This window comes from Triturus cristatus, chromosome 8, assembly GCF_964204655.1.
Source record: "Triturus cristatus chromosome 8, aTriCri1.1, whole genome shotgun sequence".
Classification (NCBI taxonomy): domain Eukaryota; kingdom Metazoa; phylum Chordata; class Amphibia; order Caudata; family Salamandridae; genus Triturus; species Triturus cristatus.
In genome coordinates this window covers 1382072997-1382091904 of record NC_140591.1, presented here as the reverse complement: position 1 = coordinate 1382091904, position 18908 = coordinate 1382072997, and positions in this window count along the sequence as shown.

Below are 18908 nucleotides of genomic sequence, written 5' to 3'. Positions count from 1 at the left end.
GAATAAAGACAATGAAATTAATTAAATGAGTCCTTTGGCAAGACAGATTCATGGGCAGTTCACATTGGGAGAGATGCAATGGTGCGAGTGTTCAGACAAACATGGTTCAATCCGAGGTTTAGTGTGTTTGCTGAACGAGTGTGTCCCCGATGTGTTACGTGTAAACATATGAATGTTGGAAAAAAACTGTGGTTTCCTTGAGCCACATTAGAAGGTCAGGGTGTCCTTTCAACCAAATCTAACTGGATTTTATTGAGATGCCTGGGTGCAATGAGCTGAGGTATACTATATTCTAGTGTAGTATGTGTTTTTCCAGGTGGTTGGAAGCATATGTGACTAGCAGGTGTGATAGTCTCACAGTAGCTAAGTTATTGTTGAGGGAGCTTATTCTACACTTCGGGTTTCCAACTTCATTGGAGTCAGATAGAGAAACTCACTTCCATAGTGATATCATGAATATGTTGAGCACTGCCTTACATGTTGATCAGAGATTGCACTGTAGCTACAGGCCGGATGCATCAGACATTGTTGAGCAAGTCAATGGAACTCTAAAGATGAGAATGACGATAGTGTGCTCTTCGCCATCTCTGAATCGGCCTGATGCATTGCCCTTGGTGCTGATGAGTTTGCTCAATATACCAGATAGGAGGACTAGATTATTTCCTCACAAAATTCTCATGAGAAGGGCGATGCATTTGTCTGCAGTAACATCTACAGCATTGATAAACATCACCAATGATTTCGTCCTTGACTACTGCAGGGGACTGGCTGATGTGGTTTGTTCTGTCTCACTAAGTTGAAGCTGCTACACACCGACCTCGAAGGACCTTTGTCATGACCTGGGTCCTGGTTCGGAAACATGTGAGAAAGAACTGCCTTGATGCATGCTGGCGAGGTCCTTGCCAGGTGATCTTGGTGGCGAACACTGCTGTGAAGTGCGGAGGCTTGCCGAACGGGATTCACACCTCCCATAACCGTAGAGTTTCGGGACCCTTGGAAGAAACCGCTCCTCTCCCTGAAGAGAATTCGGCAGCGGTTCTAGGGCCACTGTAGAGGGCAAGCCAAGCTATGGGGGTTCCTGAAGAGGCTGGATACCCACCAGGTCGAGCTGAGGGGGTACCGCTACACAAGACCAGGTACAGACTCTGAGGTAGACCGTAACATTGCGAGTGGTGTAGAGTCAGACTCAGCTGAAGAGACTGGTGTGGAAAGTGGTCGAGTGCTGCGGATGAAAACTGAAGTCACAAGAGAATGGGGGCCTGTAAGACTGAAATGGCAGAATCTGAGACATGCAACAGAAAGAGATCTTGCTCTCATATCTAAACCGTCTGAATCAGATCAAAGCGACACAGAGTGAGCACAGGACAGTATGAGGAGATGAAGGAGCATAAGAGTACCATGCCAGAGATACGCTGCCCCAGAGTGGACTTACCTGGTCACAGATGCCAGAACAGTGAGGTCTAGGAGAGTGAGATCTGGACGAGTGAGGCGAGGAACCTCAGTGCTGATAATTGAAATTGAACGGTTAGTCCCTGGAGTAGAAGCTAATGGAGTTTTGACACTGACTGTACCAGATCCATCGTGACTGAGTGGCTTGTGGAGCTCGATTTTGGAAGATCTCACTTTTCCAACTTTTGGGTATCAGCCACCAGCTAAGGTGATTGCCGCATTTCGAAATTAACTTTTGCTGCGTGTCATTGAAGAAATTGACTCTGACCTTATAAGGGATGTGAATTGAACTGTGAACTGTAAATAAAAATATTTTGTTCAACGGAAGATAACCTTGATCCAAGTGGAAGAAGAATAACATTAGGGACTTGCCCCTAGAAGAAGAAAGAGGGCTAGGGAAGTCTTCGAACGGTGTAAGTTATTGTGCAACAAACTGAGAAAACTATTGTGACGACTTCAAGAAACTGTGTGTGAACTTTTTTGTGCAACAGTGAGAGGCAGAGAAAGAAACTTTGTATTGATCCTCTTACAGTCACAATCCAAACTCATTTGAGAATGGAGTCTGGAAATTTGAACTGTAGAAACAAATGTGAAATAGACACACTTATGGTAGGAGTAATCATAGTTATGGTGGTAGACATTACCATGTCCGTCATAGGTTCACACAAAGCTGAAGCTGATGGGGTGGAAGTACATGGGATGTCCACACCTATCACTTCTAGAACAAAAGAGGGTACAATAGGAGCTGATCGTGTTTTCATTGATCAGACTAGTTGCTTGTTGCACATAGATTTGGCTAAAGGTGATTATATGCTGAATGCTTATATGAAGTTGTTGTATGAGTATGTAAATGCAATGGATTGCTATGTGTGTACGCAATTACCTGCATCAGTTGAGGGGGGTATTAGATACTATCATCTGCCTCTGACATACGGTATTACTTGTAGCTTGTTGCTTAGCATGCTTTATGGTAAAGGTCATTAGGAGTACTATTTCTCGAATTGTGATGTAGTGCCATCCGAGGTTCCAGCTTATAAACACTTGAACAAGCATGATTATTACAAGCAAGCAGAGAGAATGGGAAAGTATTTCATGCCTACTGTTACATTAGACACAGCTTATGCACATTGACATATTTTGACATTTATGTTGACTGACATAGATAAGAAATTTGTAGATCAAGTAGAAGATAGACATAGATCATTAGCAGTTAAGCCTAACAATGGAAAAGGAACCTTTGGATGGACCAAAGAAGAGTTAGCACACAAGGATAAAGGAAATTATGGTCCAATGGCTTTGGATTGGGAACAGCGATCTAAGCTTTGCATCAGTCAAGATATATTTTGGACAGAGTATGTGTGATCATATTTTCACAATTGAAGCCACTGCAAAGAAATTCTTGCAAGAGATGGTACAAGTGGTGACAAATGTGTATTTTGTGTGTGGAAGAAATACGTAAGTCCGATTGCCACTGAATTGGTACGGCACGTTATGTAGCTGTTGTGTTTCCTAAGATATACCATGTGGAGGATTTGAAGCCTTTGGAAGGGAAGTCACCACATAGGGAGAAGCATGGTACAAGTGCAGGAGAGATAGTAGGGGATGTGTTTGGAGTACTGATAACAAGTTTGGGAGTGGTTTTGAATGATGTCAAGATTAGAAAGTTGTCGACTTTAGTGGATAAGTTGTCAGTCAATACAGCTCAGTCATTGCTTTTCATAGATGCAGAAATGGTCTCGATAAGAGCTATGGTGATGCAAAACTGTCTTGCTTTAGATGTGTTGTTAGCAAAAGAGGGTGGAGTCTGTAAAATGCTGAGGGTTCAACAGTGCTGTACTTATATCCCAGACCACAGCAAAGATCTGAGGAAATATATAAGTAACATCACTGAGATATATCATGAGATATATGACCTGGCAACTGAGGGAGTTTGGAGCCAGATTGGTAAATGATTTGGGAAAGTTGTAAGTTGGTTTGCAAATCTTGGAAAAGGAATACTTGGTTATATCCTGAAACCAATAGTACTAGTTGTGGTTTGCATCATCTTGTTGATGGGCACAGTGAGAGCTTACAAATGGCATTGGTCTAGACAGGTTGAGAATTCTCTTAGGTAGAGAGAGAGGAGACTGCAGAGACTGTAGGACAGTCACTACGAGAGTCTCAAGAACTTGTAGAAGGTTTGACAGGGAAGACTAGCTACAACTTCTGTTTAGGTCGGTTCGTTCTAGAGGGAGGTGAAGATGCATATGATGACACTAGTCATCAGAGGGAGGACTGCTAGAGCGTAATTTCTCTCTTTTGTTTGTAGGGGTGCAGTATATTCATGAGTAGTTCTCGCCCGCATATAATCCTTTATTGTGTTAACATTTGTGCCATCAGATTGGGTACTATAATAATGTGAAAACCGAAGTGTTAGGGGTATTTTAGTATAAACGTGAAAAGAGCAATGTTACAATTACGTGTGTCTAGATGAAAACCATAATGTGTAGAATTGGACGTGTGACAAACAAACATTTTCATGATTAGTGTACTTATGTGCTGCATAGATTTAAATGTGTTCAGTAATAATGTTCACTTATACCTGTGCTCTATGAAATCCCATGCCATTTCTTTACGTTGGCTGATTTCTGAAATCCTGGATTGTATTTCTCCCTGGAAGCACTCATATTAGATTCGCTAGTGAACTTCATGTGTATGTGGAATTTGTTCTTTCTCACGTTTATCTTGCAGGTGGAGAAATTCATCCTTGTTAGTTAGAATACTGTCTTTGTTTTAGGAGTTAGGCTTTGGGAGGAGAAGATACTTTGAACAGCAATGCTGATAATGAAGGACTGTGTTCTTTTTCATCAGAGAGAGCCTGGTAACCAATGTCATCGAGCCAAGGCCTGGGAGCATTGCTGCTGTGTGGAAAGTTACCTACAAGGAAGTGCCTTGCTTGGATGGGGTGATGTCACTGTGAATTCTGGGAAGCCACCAGAGGTTCTTGAATTGAAGTTAGGGACAGAGTCTGGGAACTTCTGCCTCACATTGAGAGAAGAGAGCATCTTAGAATGAGCTCTGTAGCTTTATGCTACCTGACCCATTCAACGTGAACAGACTTGTTAGGAAGCCTTCACATGCTGACACCTTTACAGAACTTGCCAGGGAAATGCTGAGTAGGGATGTCATGTAAGTGGTAGTGTAGAAATAGACTAATGCTTTTCACCTACGAACCTCCAATGAAGGGTAATTTGGACATTGGAGACATCATATTCTGTACTTGATTCTGGAGCTGGTTATTCTGTGTATGCTACATTGACTCAATTTCACTCGTAGGTTTGGCTTTGTATTAGTTGCGATGTATTTCTACACCCTCGTCTTGAGGTGATTATTCAGAATCCTAGTTCATTGGGACAGTGATGATTGATTGACTAATGATTTTCCTTCCCTCCACACTTCCATGCAGACAAAAAAAGACATCAGTCCAGGGTTCCAGAGTAAATCTAGAATGTGAAACCCGGCTCCTTCAATGTTCAAAGGAATGCATCCCAAACTAGCATCTTGATGCTTATTGGTTATTTCAAATTATGGTGACATGCCAAATTCCATCTTAGATAAGATCCAGTATAAAAGGAATCCCACTTGACCATCTGTCAGGAGATGTCCTTCACCCCAGATTATCGCAAGCAAGATACTGTCAGATAAGAAGACAATCCTGCCTGCCAGAGATGCTTCGGCTGTATCGCAGTTTCTATTGAAAGTTTATACCGAGCCGATCCCAGGAGGAGTTGATGCTGATGCTCAATGTGTGTTTGCCTTTCCCAGGGAGCACTGCTTCCCTGACTCCTGATATTTCTGCTATAAGCAAGGTGTGCATTGAGGCCATTATCCATAAGAAAATCTAGTTGCAATTATTCTACTTTCTATGACTTCCTAGCGTTGCACATAGAAGTAGGTTTTAGGGTGTTAGCATTTTAGATGACATTTTAATCATGTTAGAAATGTTCATTTTATTATCATTGTTCGCAATGTGCATTTGTGCTGTTTTAACCACATTCTGTGCGGTTATTTTAGATGCGTTGAGCATAAGGGTGCACCTGTTGAAATGAACACACTTTTAAGTCAAAGTGTTTTTTTTTTCTTAGCAAAAGAGGCTTGTTTCTTATCACCACTGTGTCCCTGGATCCCTGTTTAGGAATTGCTAGTAACCCAAAAGCATTGACACCATTTCAACTATGTATTAAATGGAGTTCGTTGAGGCTACAAAAACCTGTCTCTTAGATTCAAGAGAGGGGCATTGAACTAAGCTCACTCATGTCACCCGTGGGTGAGAAAGTAAATCTTGTAGAGCTGAGCCAGAGACACAGTTTATGCAACAGACTTTCATTAGACCATTTGGGACCTAAACAGGAGTGCAGAAGGAGGAAATGCAATCCCAGGACGATAGACTGTTTTGAGATTAGTCAGACAACCAAACCTGCCAAATATTCTATATAGTGTCTAGCATGGAACATCTCAGTGCAAACCATCTACCCACAGGGTTTCTCAAAGAGAGTAATCAACACCAAAACCCATGGACATTAAGGGATTCTGTGAGAATCCATGTAACTAAATCCCTGTCTCAAGGGTTTAACATGGTGTGATAGCAATCAATCCATTAGGGCCTAAATGCTATAAAATATGCTTTTCATAATAAATAATTCAATTCTATTGCCTTTATTGTCACATTTTATAATACGCAGTTCATGCAGGTGGTATTTGGCAGAATGCTCTTCAATAAACCAATCAAAACATTGGTTTGTCAAAATTACCAACTCAGACTGCAATATTGAACATAAGCTTTCCAACAAAGCAATCATCAATCATACAACCACAAAATTATAAATATCTAGTAAATTATATTTGTCAAAACCCTCTTTTCAGTGGGCCTAACAAGGATTCTAACAGTACAAATAATCTTCTCCCAGGGTTTGCGTGAGAGGTTCATCAAAACCTTTGACAACTACAATAATCTCTGAGATTCCATGTGGTAAAGTGTTGTGCTATTATTGTATAGGAGGTAAGTACTTTGAGGGTGGCTATCACTACCTTTGCATTGTGTTTGTTTACATTGCAGGTATGTACATTTTTCAGTGATTTTATTTTATTTTTACATGTCATAACCTTAAGAGTGTATATATATTTGCAATCATTCAGAGAGGTTTGGGTTCTCCGCTGATTGACCGGGGTTCGTATCATGGGAATCTCTGCCACCAGCAGGCATATGCTTTAAGGGAAGAGTGGTTCTGCCAATTATAGCTTCAAAGGAGCATCTAGCTTTTCATCAATTTGTGTCCCTCTCTCTCAGTAGGGCTTACATTTAATGAAAATACGTACTGTCTGTTAATTTCTCCCAAACCAAAAGTAAAATCTAAAAAAGAACCCGTGATTCAGAGATTTCTAGAAAGTTTATGTAAATCATGTAGTCAAAACATGAGCAAATACGTATACACACACAGATCAACAGTGTACCATTAAATCAAACTAACGTGAAGTGAACATAACAAATACAATTATATATACATCACAACAAAATAAACAAATAACACATAATAGTAAATCCAAACAATACATTTAAACAAAGTGTGAAGTGTTTTTTTGAATATGTATCATCCCAGTTTCGCAATTAATCTAGTTTTTTCTAGGTCTGGGTGATCATTTACACTTAAGATTTTGCGTAAATGGTACTACTTGTACCCAGGGCATGTAACTTAAATACTGCTAGTGGACTACAGTACTCATTATGTCACCCATTAAAAAGTAGCACTGTAAAACATGTTTCAGAACTCTCACTACAGCCTGTAGCCAAATAAGAATAATAAAAAGAAAATAATTTAGCCCTGATGATGTCCCATGGGGGACGAAACGCGTAGGCTGGCTGTATAGAAATTTCTGATTGATTTGTATTGTGAAGATATTGGAACAAGTGTCAACTGAGATGAATAAGTGTCAATAAAGACAAGTGAACAAGGAAGCTTGCATTGGAACTTGGATTGTTTATGGACTTCGATAACTATTTGTGGAGAAAATTATAATAATTGTATGCTCCTTCTGTATACATTGAATCTTTTGTCAGATGACCTTTGGGCGGTGGATCATTAGAAGTGAGCATTAAAAGTTGTTCTGAATTTTCACCCCAGAAATAATCACTTAGAATACTCACCTGTGCACACGAGTTCTGACCCTCACCGCTCTTACATGTTGGTTAGATAGTTTCAGAGATATTCAAGTTTAAAAAAATATAGATATCTGGGAATGCAAGTCCTTGCATTATGCTTGCGGACCCTACTAAAATTTGATTGGCTGCCAACACTTCAACCAGGAAGCCGAGTCCCACAAAAAAACTAAAAATAAAGAAAAGGGGCAGGGTAGGAATATCATGACCCCCCAGATACGGTGGGACCACAGGGACCCAGCCGGGTGTTAAGTGTTTTCTTAATTTCATTTTGCAGTAGTCATGGCAAAGTTATAAAAAAGACATGTGGGCTCCCCCGGCTGGGCCAAATCTTCCGCAGCCCCAGGGACCACTACCACCCGGGGCTAAAGTGAAAAAAATGGGGGGCACGTGGGGTACCCCTGCAGCCTCGGGGACTGCCACCTCCCCGGAGAAAATGTAAATAAATAAAGTGGGGGGCAGCCTGTGATTGTGTTCAGCAATGGAGGGGGCCGCCCTGCTAGAGCCATACATGGCTCTAGGAACTGCCACCCCCCAGGGCCAGCTACTGCTATGTCCAGGGATGCCCACCCCAGGACACAGCTGTTTGCTATGGCTTGGCAGGTGCTTTACTGTCCTAGCCAACGTTGCTCCTCTTTCAGCAACGGAGAGCAAGACAAATGGTCTCACTTGCTGAAAGCAGAGCAGAAATGCTTTCCGACAGAGGGAGCTGTATGTTAAGCAGCTCTCTGTCCAAAAGCAATGCCTGCTCCTGTAGACCTCCCAGTGGTCCACAACTCCACAATGTGCGTACCCTGGGTGGGACCAGGGCATCTACACTAGAGGCCGGGCACTGGGAGATGGGTTTCCCTGGGCCAAAATCAGGCCGCCCCACCCCCCATCATTTTTTTTTTTAAAGGCCAGGCCCTGTGTGATGTTGTCCCTGGGGACAATATCGGCCAGGGAGGGGGGCTGCGTGGCCACCCTTCCATTATTTATTTATTTTTTTATATAAAAAGAGGCCGGACCCTCGAGGATGGGGTTCCCAGGGCCAAAATTGGGTGAGGATGGGAGATGCTCGCCACTCGTTCAACTCCCTTTTAGCTTAATCTTTCTTTAAATGGCCTGGGATGGGGTTCCTGGGGCTGAAATCGTCCCGGAGTGGGGAGCTGCACACCCCCTTCCCCAAATATATAAAAAATGAAGAAAAAAAATAGACCGGCAAGTTTACAGAAGCCCCGTCCCCTTTCTTTGTCACTCTGCAAATGCGCCTCCCGGCGCACTGTTGGTTGGGGGATGAAGTCCCCTTGCCTGCTCAGGGTCCTTGTGGGCCAACAATACCTACTGTTACCTGCAGTATGACCCACAAAGTGGGATTGCTGAGAGGTTTTCGGAGGCAACGTCCCCTTTCTCCACCACTCTGCAAATTGGCCTCCTGGCACACTACTTGCTGGGGGGTGAATTCCCCTTGCCTCCTGAGGGTCCTTGTGGGCCAGAAACCTCTCCTGTTACCTTCAGTGAGTCCCACACAGCAGGATTGCTGAGAGGTGGTCAGAGGACATTCCCTCTTTGTCACGACTCTGCAAACATGCCTTCTAGTGCACCATTAGTTGGGGGATGAAGTCCCCTTGAATGTTGAGGGTCCTTGTGGACCAACAGCCTTCTTGTTACCTCCAGTAAGTCCCAGACAGTGGGATTGCTGAGAGCTGGTCGGTGGCCCGCCCCCTTTCTACACCACTCTGGAAACCTGACTACTAGTTGAAAACCCATAGAAAATCGCTGAAACAAAAACAAGGTTACAGGTACATTATAGTTAGGAGTTACCATTAAAAAAAAACCTTAGAAATTCACTGGGAAAACCAAAGGTTAGAGGAACCGTATAGTTAGGAAATGGTATGAAAAAAACCTTAGAAATTCACTGAGAAAATCCAAGGTTATAGGTAGGTTATAGTTGGGCTCAGGTTTCACTCATACAAAACCAGTGAAGTTCAACACTTATAGTTAGCTGAGCTAACTATAACTCACACCTCCACAATGCACTGCTTATGACCTAACATATTACATCACTCATGACATGGTGAATGACATAACTGATGACATCATCCAGAGAATCATTAATGCACCCACTAACACCCCCACAGAACCTTTCATACACCCACACAACCATTCACAGACCGATACCAGTGCTTACACACCCACTCACTGATTCACAGATCTACATACACATCCACTCACTGATCCATAAAGCCACTCATACACCCACTCACTCACTAATACAGTCACTGACATATCCACTCATACACCAATATAGCCACTCACACAGCCAGTTACCCATAGAGCTACCCACACACCTAGTCACTCACCCATACAGTCACTCACACAGCTACCTCCACGCCCATACAGACACAGACACACACACACTCACTTACTCATACAGATGATAACACAGACTCACTCACCTAAACAGTTACCGACACAAACACACACTCACCCATACAGCCACTCTCACTCACCCATACAGTCACTCATAGACCCCATCTCTCACCTATACTGCCTTTCACATACCCAGTTACTCACCCATATACCACTGACACATACACTCCCTCACCCACACAGCCATACACATACTCACTCACCAATGCAGCTCCTCACAGATGCATTAACTAACAAATCAGCCACTGACTCACCCACTAACTCATCCATACAGGCAGTCACACACACCCTCATCCACCCACACAGTCAAGTCAAAGAATCTTTATTCGGTGATTAAAAAACACCATAAAAGCACACTCATATTTACATGTTAAAAAGTCATTAAACATTTCAGGGTTCTTTGTACAGTGAATTAACAAAACATAAATACAACAATATAGCCATATTTAACACTTAAAAGTTAAAGTAAAAACATTTCAGTCTTCTCCTCTAGTAAGCCTTAAACGAAGTGCTACCTTGATAAAGTTCATAATACTACACAGTGTTTGGGGTTCCTCAGCTTTCTGTAAGAATACAAGTGCCTCCCTAGCGTGGACCAAATTAGCATTTTTTAAAATATTTACAAGGTATCTGCGTCTGGGCATTGAGTAAAAGGGGCAGAGTAGAACAAAATGAAGGGAGTCTTGCGGAGACCTGTTGTCGCAGCCGCAGGGCCCCTTCTGTTCTATTGATGTAGCAAACCCCGCTGGTGATGCCAACATAAATGGGAGAAGGTTCAATCTGAAACGGCACATCAGGAACCTATCCTGTGCATTGTACATGAGGAACAAGTATGGCTCCATACCTTCCACGCTGTTCACTAGGTGATGGGCCCTCACTGTCTTTTTACACCCTTCAGCCTCATCTCTGCGTAGGTTTTTCCGCTCTAGAAAAATTCTCCCTACATGCAGTTTATTCTGGGCTACAATAGTTACAGGATGAGTAAAGAGGTTCCCAAAACATAGCTCCTCCAGGGTATTCTTCACATAAAGGAGCCAGGGGATGCGCATACACTTGTCCCTTTTTAGGCAGTCCAATAAGATTTCTCTACTAAGTGTCGCATCAGGATTGTACCAGATTTTTAACCAAGCGATAATAGGCCTCAATTTTATCAAATCTTCTATATATGGTCTCCCTAGCTCCCTATGGGCAATCAAACCAGCAGTACTTTGTGGTACCCTCAAGAGTGATTTCAGATATTTATTTTCTTCACGTTGGATACTAGTGGTATTGACAAAGCCCCATACTTCTGCCCCGTAAATTACCTTGGAGCATGATACTGAGCTGTACAGATTTATCACCTGTTCCGGGGACCATCTTCCTAGCCTCCTGCCATAGCTAGCAATTGCCCCGTTAGATGCAATCATTTTACCACAACGTTCCTCCACCAGGGTATCAAACCGCAGGGCACCATCGAATGTTACACCAAGGTATGGAAACGTTTTGACCTCTTCCACAATGTGGCTCCCTATTTTGTATGTAAATTTAGAGGTGGTTTTTTTCCCCGCCAGGAGCACATAGGATTTACTCAGATTTACAGAAAGGTCCAAGGCACTCATGAACCTAACAAAACCATCAATCAGGATTTGTAGGCTCCTTGGTGTCCGTGCGATCAGTACCGCGTCATCTGCATAAAGCAGAACAGGAATATGACGCGACCCAACCCTTGGGCAATCTGCCTTCAGACCCAACAGAAACTGCTCCAAATTATTAATATAAAGGGAAAACAAAAAGGGAGCAAGAATGCAGCCTTGTCGGACTCCACTCTTACAGGGAAAAGAACTAGTCAGCCCCCCCTCCCTATTAAAGCGGACTTTGGCGGTGGTGTCACTGTGCAGTTCCCTCAATATATTAATTAGACCACTCTCTATCCCCATACTAAGCATCATGCCCCACAATTTTTCCCTATTGACGTGATCAAATGCTGCTGCCAGATCCATGAAACCCATGTAAATGGATTCATCACTAGCCATGGTATACTTGGCAGTCAGCAAATAAAGGTTCAGGCACTGGTCACTAGTGGACCTCCCTGCCCTAAATCCGTATTGAGTGTCCGAGAAGATGTTTTTTTCCTCGGTCCACTCGGACAGTCTATTAAGAATTGCCCTCCCCAAAAGTTTTGCTGACATATCAATCAGGAAGATCGGGCGGTAGCACTTTGGGTCATCCCTGTTGCCCTTTTTGAAAATCGGCACAATTACTGCCGTGGACCAAGACGGGGGCAGGCCACAGATGATAGCAGTATTAATAACCCTTGTCATTAGGGGAGCCCAGAGTTCGATGTTACTCAAAAACAGATCAGGGGGGATTCCATCAGGCCCCGGAGCTTTATTTTTGGTCAGGCCCTCAATCCCTGCAATGATCTCCTTAATGGAGAATTCTACCAGTGGAGCCTCAGTTGGAATGGCCGGTAGGTCTACAGTAGAACCAGGCTCATGATTGTACAGGCCCCTATAGTGGTTGACCCACTGCTCTGGGAGAATATTGGCCCCTATATCCGGGGTATCTTTTTCCTGGAAAGTTGGGTTATTAATTATTTTCCAAAAGCCTGCTAGGTCCTTTCTTTCCCCCGCTTCTCGTAAATCTGCCCATGCTTCCGCCTGCAAGGCAAGTTTCCTCCTCTTAATTTCCTTTTTATAAATTTCTCTGCACACCTTAACTTTGTGGGGGACCCTTGGTTTAGTTTTAAGGCAGCTTTTCAGCTCCCTCAAAGCTTTAGAGCAGTCTTTGTCGAACCATCGGGGATTCCCGTGGTTCTTAAATGGGACACTAGTCTTTAGCAAACCATCGACCAGATTAGCGATCTGGTCGAAAGCTTCCATTATCCTCGGTCCGCGGACTTCTGTGTCCAAACAATCATTAATAGCAAGTATGCCTGCGTCCACCAGGCCCTTGTAGAACTTTTCCCCGTCTATTTTAGCCCATTTTAGTCTCCTGCCTTGGTCTGTTGCTCTCTCAGTGAAGGTGCGTTGAACTCTAATACTTAGACCCACCATATACTGCAGCTCCAAAACAAGAGGGTTATGGTCACTAAAGCCACTCCATTCGATCCCTACACTAGTTGTCTTATTAATTAAGGACCTTGAGACCAGAATGTAATCTATGAAGGAAGAGCATCCTCTACCCTTAAATGTGGGGGGGAGTGTGCCATCCTCCTGCATCCCTACCATATTAATGGTGTGTTCAAGGTCATATTTAAACCGTAACATTCTGAAAGCTGAGCCCAACGGCGTATGAGAGAAATGCGGTCCCTTCTCCATAGGGCATCGGGACCAATCTGTGCTTATTTGGACCAGTGCCGGGCACAAGTGGCAATTATAATCTCCCATAACCACCAACCCATGTAGCTGCCCATTTTTTTGGCCTGTTATGACCTGGCCCAACCTATTATCTAATTCAGTAACAAGAGAGATGTTAGATCCCGCTATCTCGTTGTTATAAAGGTTTACTGCAACAAATCTAAGACCTTTCCCAGTGAACCTGACTGCCTGAATCCTGTGGGAATTCCAATCAAGGCAAGTGTAACTTCCCGGAAGGCTCAGATCTATATAAATAGCTAAACCTCCCATGGCTCTCCCTGATCTTGATTTTTGAGCAGGAACAAAAAAACACTTATACCCTTGCAGGTGGAAATTATTCTCCTGGGCCCAGGTCTCCTGCAGACAAATTACATGGAATTTTCTGATATAGTCAAGCCACTCTTTGTTATTAAATTTCCCAGCCAGGCCAGCTATATTCCATGAGATGATTTTTAGTGCCTCACCCCCCTGGACCCCTCCTCCCAGTGACCCACCAGGTGATTCTCGCACTTGTTTTCCCAATTCCGGTCCCTGTGCGTCACCTATACATGCGATATCTACAACCCTAGGTTCATCCAGCACATAACTCCGGGCGCAACTTGATGACTTTTGCTTTGCCTCGGGGCTGTGCTTCTCCCACTCAGCATTTGGAACCCCTCTACCCCCTATACCCCATATACCATTATCTCTTTGTCAATCTACCCCCTCAAGACCATCCAGGCAGTGGAACCGATTGAATGTATGGAAGGGTAGCTCTGGGCGGCTAAATAATGGCCTGGGATTGAACTCGTGATGAACACCCCTTCGACCCACCCTTTCCCAGTTGTCATATGAACGGGTCACGTGTACAGGGGCTGGGGTGGGGGGAAAGAAGAAAGACACATGAAGTGTTTGAATTGTTGTTACCTGTGATCTATTCTTTCCCTGGCATATGTGAGCAACTGTTCCAGCATCCCTGAAGCTCACCAATATGCAATCCCCTATGATGGATTTGCGTGTTCTCCCTATCCAAGGCACCCTTCTGACCATTATGATCTCATTGCTTAAGTGTACGGGTAAGGGTCTATTCAAATTTAGCCACTTAATCACCCTACTTTTCAGAGCACAGAAATCCTCGGCTTCACCTGCCTCTAGTGGTGGAACGCCCGCCATGACTACTGTAAAGTCATTCGCCTCTGGTGGTAAATTGGGTCTACGTGGTCTGGGGGAAGCTTCATTAGTGGAGTCGGTGCAACACTATCTGGGGGCTGTACCGGGGGAACAGCATTTGCAGGGGGTATAGGTCCTATGGGGTTAGGTGGCTTATTTGGGGCAGGGTTATTCCTCTGGGTTTGTGGTGGGGCGGCCGCAGTTGCAACCTGTGAGGGAGCAAGATGCATAACACTTTTTGGAGCTGTTGGGGTGGCAATAGGTTTAGGAGCCCTCTCATGAGAATTGGCCGGATTTTTCATGCTGCTTAGTGTAGCCTCAAGAATGGTTAGTCTGATTTCCACTTTTTTGATGCTTTCACTAATTGGTAACAAAAGTGACCTAAGCAGGAATTCCAAATTACCCAGCGGAGCAACAGAGAGGGGGGCATTAACAATGTTGCTAGCCGTCTCTTTAGTCAGGACGGGAGCCACACCATCCTGTGCAGCGGGTTTAGAATGTAAGTCAGCCACCGTTGTCACAGTTGATATGGAGGGTTTGGATGACTTCCCAAAATCAGAATGAGGGATCTTTGGTTTGTTTTTAGCCTGGGCACCCCTCGACTTCCTCCTACGTTTGTTTGGTGGGGGCCCAAAAACCCCTTGTGCTACAGCTATTTTAGGTTTGGCTTTCCTAGACTTTGATGCTGGGGGCGGTTGAGAAATTAAGTCAATCGTCCCCCTACTTGGGCTTGTGCTACTCACTGGGGTTGAGCTCATAAGTACCACTGGGGGCGTTTTTGTAACATCCCTAAGCAGGATCGGAACATCTTCATTTAGTGTCAAGTCTTCGCTAGGTGTGGGAGGATAGTCTCCTAGAGGTCTACCTTTCAAATTATCTATAGAGCGTCTCCGCTCAGCTCTGAGCCGGCTTAATGTATTCTCCTTGTCCCCATCTCCCCCCGCCCGAGGAAAGTAATTCTCTAAGGTCATATTTTTTGTTCCTGCCTGCCTTATGGGGGTACTTTCCTTTACCGGGGACGGCATGGTATCTTAGAGTGTGATGATAGCTATGGGGCAATTTATCAGCTTGTTGTGCTAGGGACTTGATGGCAAACGGCAGATCCAAGAGGGTAGGCCCAGCCCGGCCTACTCCGGCCTATGACGGCCACAGACGGCCCCGCCCTTGTCCCGGGCTTCTCCCGGCGCCCTCCCACGCGCTCCCGCGCATCGGGATCCCAGTGCAAAAATAAAAGAGAAGGAGGTGGGGCGGGGGGCGTGGCAGTCAGGGAGAGCGACCCAGGTGTTGTGGGTTGACCTCACGCAGGGGCTCCTGGGAGTTGGAGTCCCTGCGGGTCCGCTCGCAGCCCTGTACTTGCCTGCCAAAGCCCAGAGTCCGGTGTCCAAGATCAGAGCCCCTCTATGCTCAAGGCGCCTCTCTCCACACCGCGAAGCGGGACCCGCGGAGCGGGTCCGGCGAGGAGCTGCGGCAGAAGAAAAACACCACAGGTGCAGGGAACAGCCCACGGCGAAGTCCAGGCAAACAAGGTATCCCACGTCGATCAGAAAGGGGGCTGCTTTCAAGTGCTAGGGCGGGGGCGTGGCAGTCAGGGAGAGCGACCCAGGTGTTGTGGGTTGACCTCACGCAGGGGCTCCTGGGAGTTGGAGTCCCTGCGGGTCCGCTCGCAGCCCTGTACTTGCCTGCCAAAGCCCAGAGTCCGGTGTCCAAGATCAGAGCCCCTCTATGCTCAAGGCGCCTCTCTCCACACCGTGAAGCGGGACCCGCGGAGCGGGTCCGGCGAGGAGCTGCGGCAGAAGAAAAACACCACAGGTGCAGGGAACAGCCCACGGCGAAGTCCAGGCAAACAAGGTATCCCACGTCGATCAGAAAGGGGGCTGCTTTCAAGTGCTAGGGCGGGGGCGTGGCAGTCAGGGAGAGCGACCCAGGTGTTGTGGGTTGACCTCACGCAGGGGCTCCTGGGAGTTGGAGTCCCTGCGGGTCCGCTCGCAGCCCTGTACTTGCCTGCCAAAGCCCAGAGTCTGGTGTCCAAGATCAGAGCCCCTCTATGCTCAAGGCGCCTCTCTCCACACCGCGAAGCGGGACCCGCGGAGCGGGTCCGGCGAGGAGCTGCGGCAGAAGAAAAACACCACAGGTGCAGGGAACAGCCCACGGCGAAGTCCAGGCAAACAAGGTATCCCACGTCGATCAGAAAGGGGGCTGCTTTCAAGTGCTAGGGCGGGGGCGTGGCAGTCAGGGAGAGCGACCCAGGTGTTGTGGGTTGACCTCACGCAGGGGCTCCTGGGAGTTGGAGTCCCTGCGGGTCCGCTCGCAGCCCTGTACTTGCCTGCCAAAGCCCAGAGTCCGGTGTCCAAGATCAGAGCCCCTCTATGCTCAAGGCGCCTCTCTCCACACCGCGAAGCGGGACCCGCGGAGCGGGTCCGGCGAGGAGCTGCGGCAGAAGAAAAACACCACAGGTGCAGGGAACAGCCCACGGCGAAGTCCAGGCAAACAAGGTATCCCACGTCGATCAGAAAGGGGGCTGCTTTCAAGTGCTAGGGCGGGGGCATGGCAGTCAGGGAGAGCGACCCAGGTGTTGTGGGTTGACCTCACGCAGGGGCTCCTGGGAGTTGGAGTCCCTGCGGGTCCGCTCGCAGCCCTGTACTTGCCTGCCAAAGCCCAGAGTCCGGTGTCCAAGATCAGAGCCCCTCTATGCTCAAGGCGCCTCTCTCCACACCGCGAAGCGGGACCCGCGGAGCGGGTCCGGCGAGGAGCTGCGGCAGAAGAAAAACACCACAGGTGCAGGGAACAGCCCACGGCGAAGTCCAGGCAAACAAGGTACTCAGGCAACTATACAAGTACTCAGGTATCCAATCACTCACCCATACAGCCACTCACATACCCACTCACACACCCATACAGCCACTTAGATACAAACTGACAGACTGATACAGACATTCACGCAACCAGTCACTCACTCATACATTCACTGAAACACCTAATCACTCACTTATACAGTCAGTTATGCACCCACTTAATCATCCATACCGGCACTCATACACCAACTGATTCACCAATACATCTTAATATATATATTTAACACTTATAAATGTTTTAAAGACACTCACAGTCATTGGATAATGTCATCAGTGATGTCATCAGTGATGTCACTGAACATGTCATGTGTGATGTAATATGTGAGGTCATAAGCGGTGCATTGCGTGAGCGTGAGTTATAGTAGTTAGCTGAGCTAACTATAACTGCTGAATTTCTCTGGTTTTGTAAGTTGTATGAGTGAAACCTGAGCCTAACTATAACGTCCCTGTAACCTTTGTTTTTTTCCTGTATATATATGTGTATATATATATATATTTTTTCTCACACGCATAGCAACTTCCGCGGTGTAATTAGACGAGCACTCGCAGGTCCTTGGTTGCAGATTATTTAATCGGTGCACAGACTCACCCGCACTGACAGACGCGTTTCGGCAATCTGCCTTTTTCGATGTCCTGATATGCATATATATATATGTGTGTGTGTGTCTATATAGATAGATAGATAGATGTGGATGTGGCCATATCCTGGCAGTAAATGTTGAGCATGTATATATTACTGGTGGTCACCAGTAGATAGTTATAATTAGAAAGAGCATCTTTTGTTTGCAAATAACTTTGGCGCCATTTGATGAATATTCATGATATTTTCCTAATGTATACTTTAATCGGTTCATCTACTGGTTTGAAAGGTTTGAGGTGATCCTTCAAGCAGATTTAAAAAAAAAAAAATATATATATATATATATATATATATTTATTGGACACGGATCCTCACAGGCGGATTTGTGGATCCGTGCACCAAAGGAAGATAGTGATTTGCTGGCTGCAACCAGAAAGAAAAGTAGTTTCCACCATTGTGTTTGTTGCATTGGCTGGGGATGGGAAAAGATGAGTTCAAAAACACATAAGGGTATACATGTTTACATGTATCCTGACCTCATAGGACAGATAGGGAGGTCCCTTAGGGACCCCTCGTGGGTACAAAATTGCCCTTTTTTATCCGGTCCATGGATCCAATGCAGGATCTGCACGTCTCAGCGTGGCCCCCTGCGTAAATTTGTGGATCCATATAAAAAAGCCACAGATCCGGGAAAAAAAGACCTCAACACCTGCATCCAAACCCATGCTGCACGTGTCCTTTGGCCGTGTGCATCTTGGGTTTGGGTGAAGGCCCTGTGGCCAAACCACCTCTGCGCTGGTTATATTAACGTGTGTGCTAAATAAACCATAGAAATTCACAGAAAAAAACAAAGATTATAGCGGTGTTATAGTTAGGTTCCAAATTTACTCGCACAAGACCATAGAAATTCAGCAGTTATAGTTATGGTTATGAAG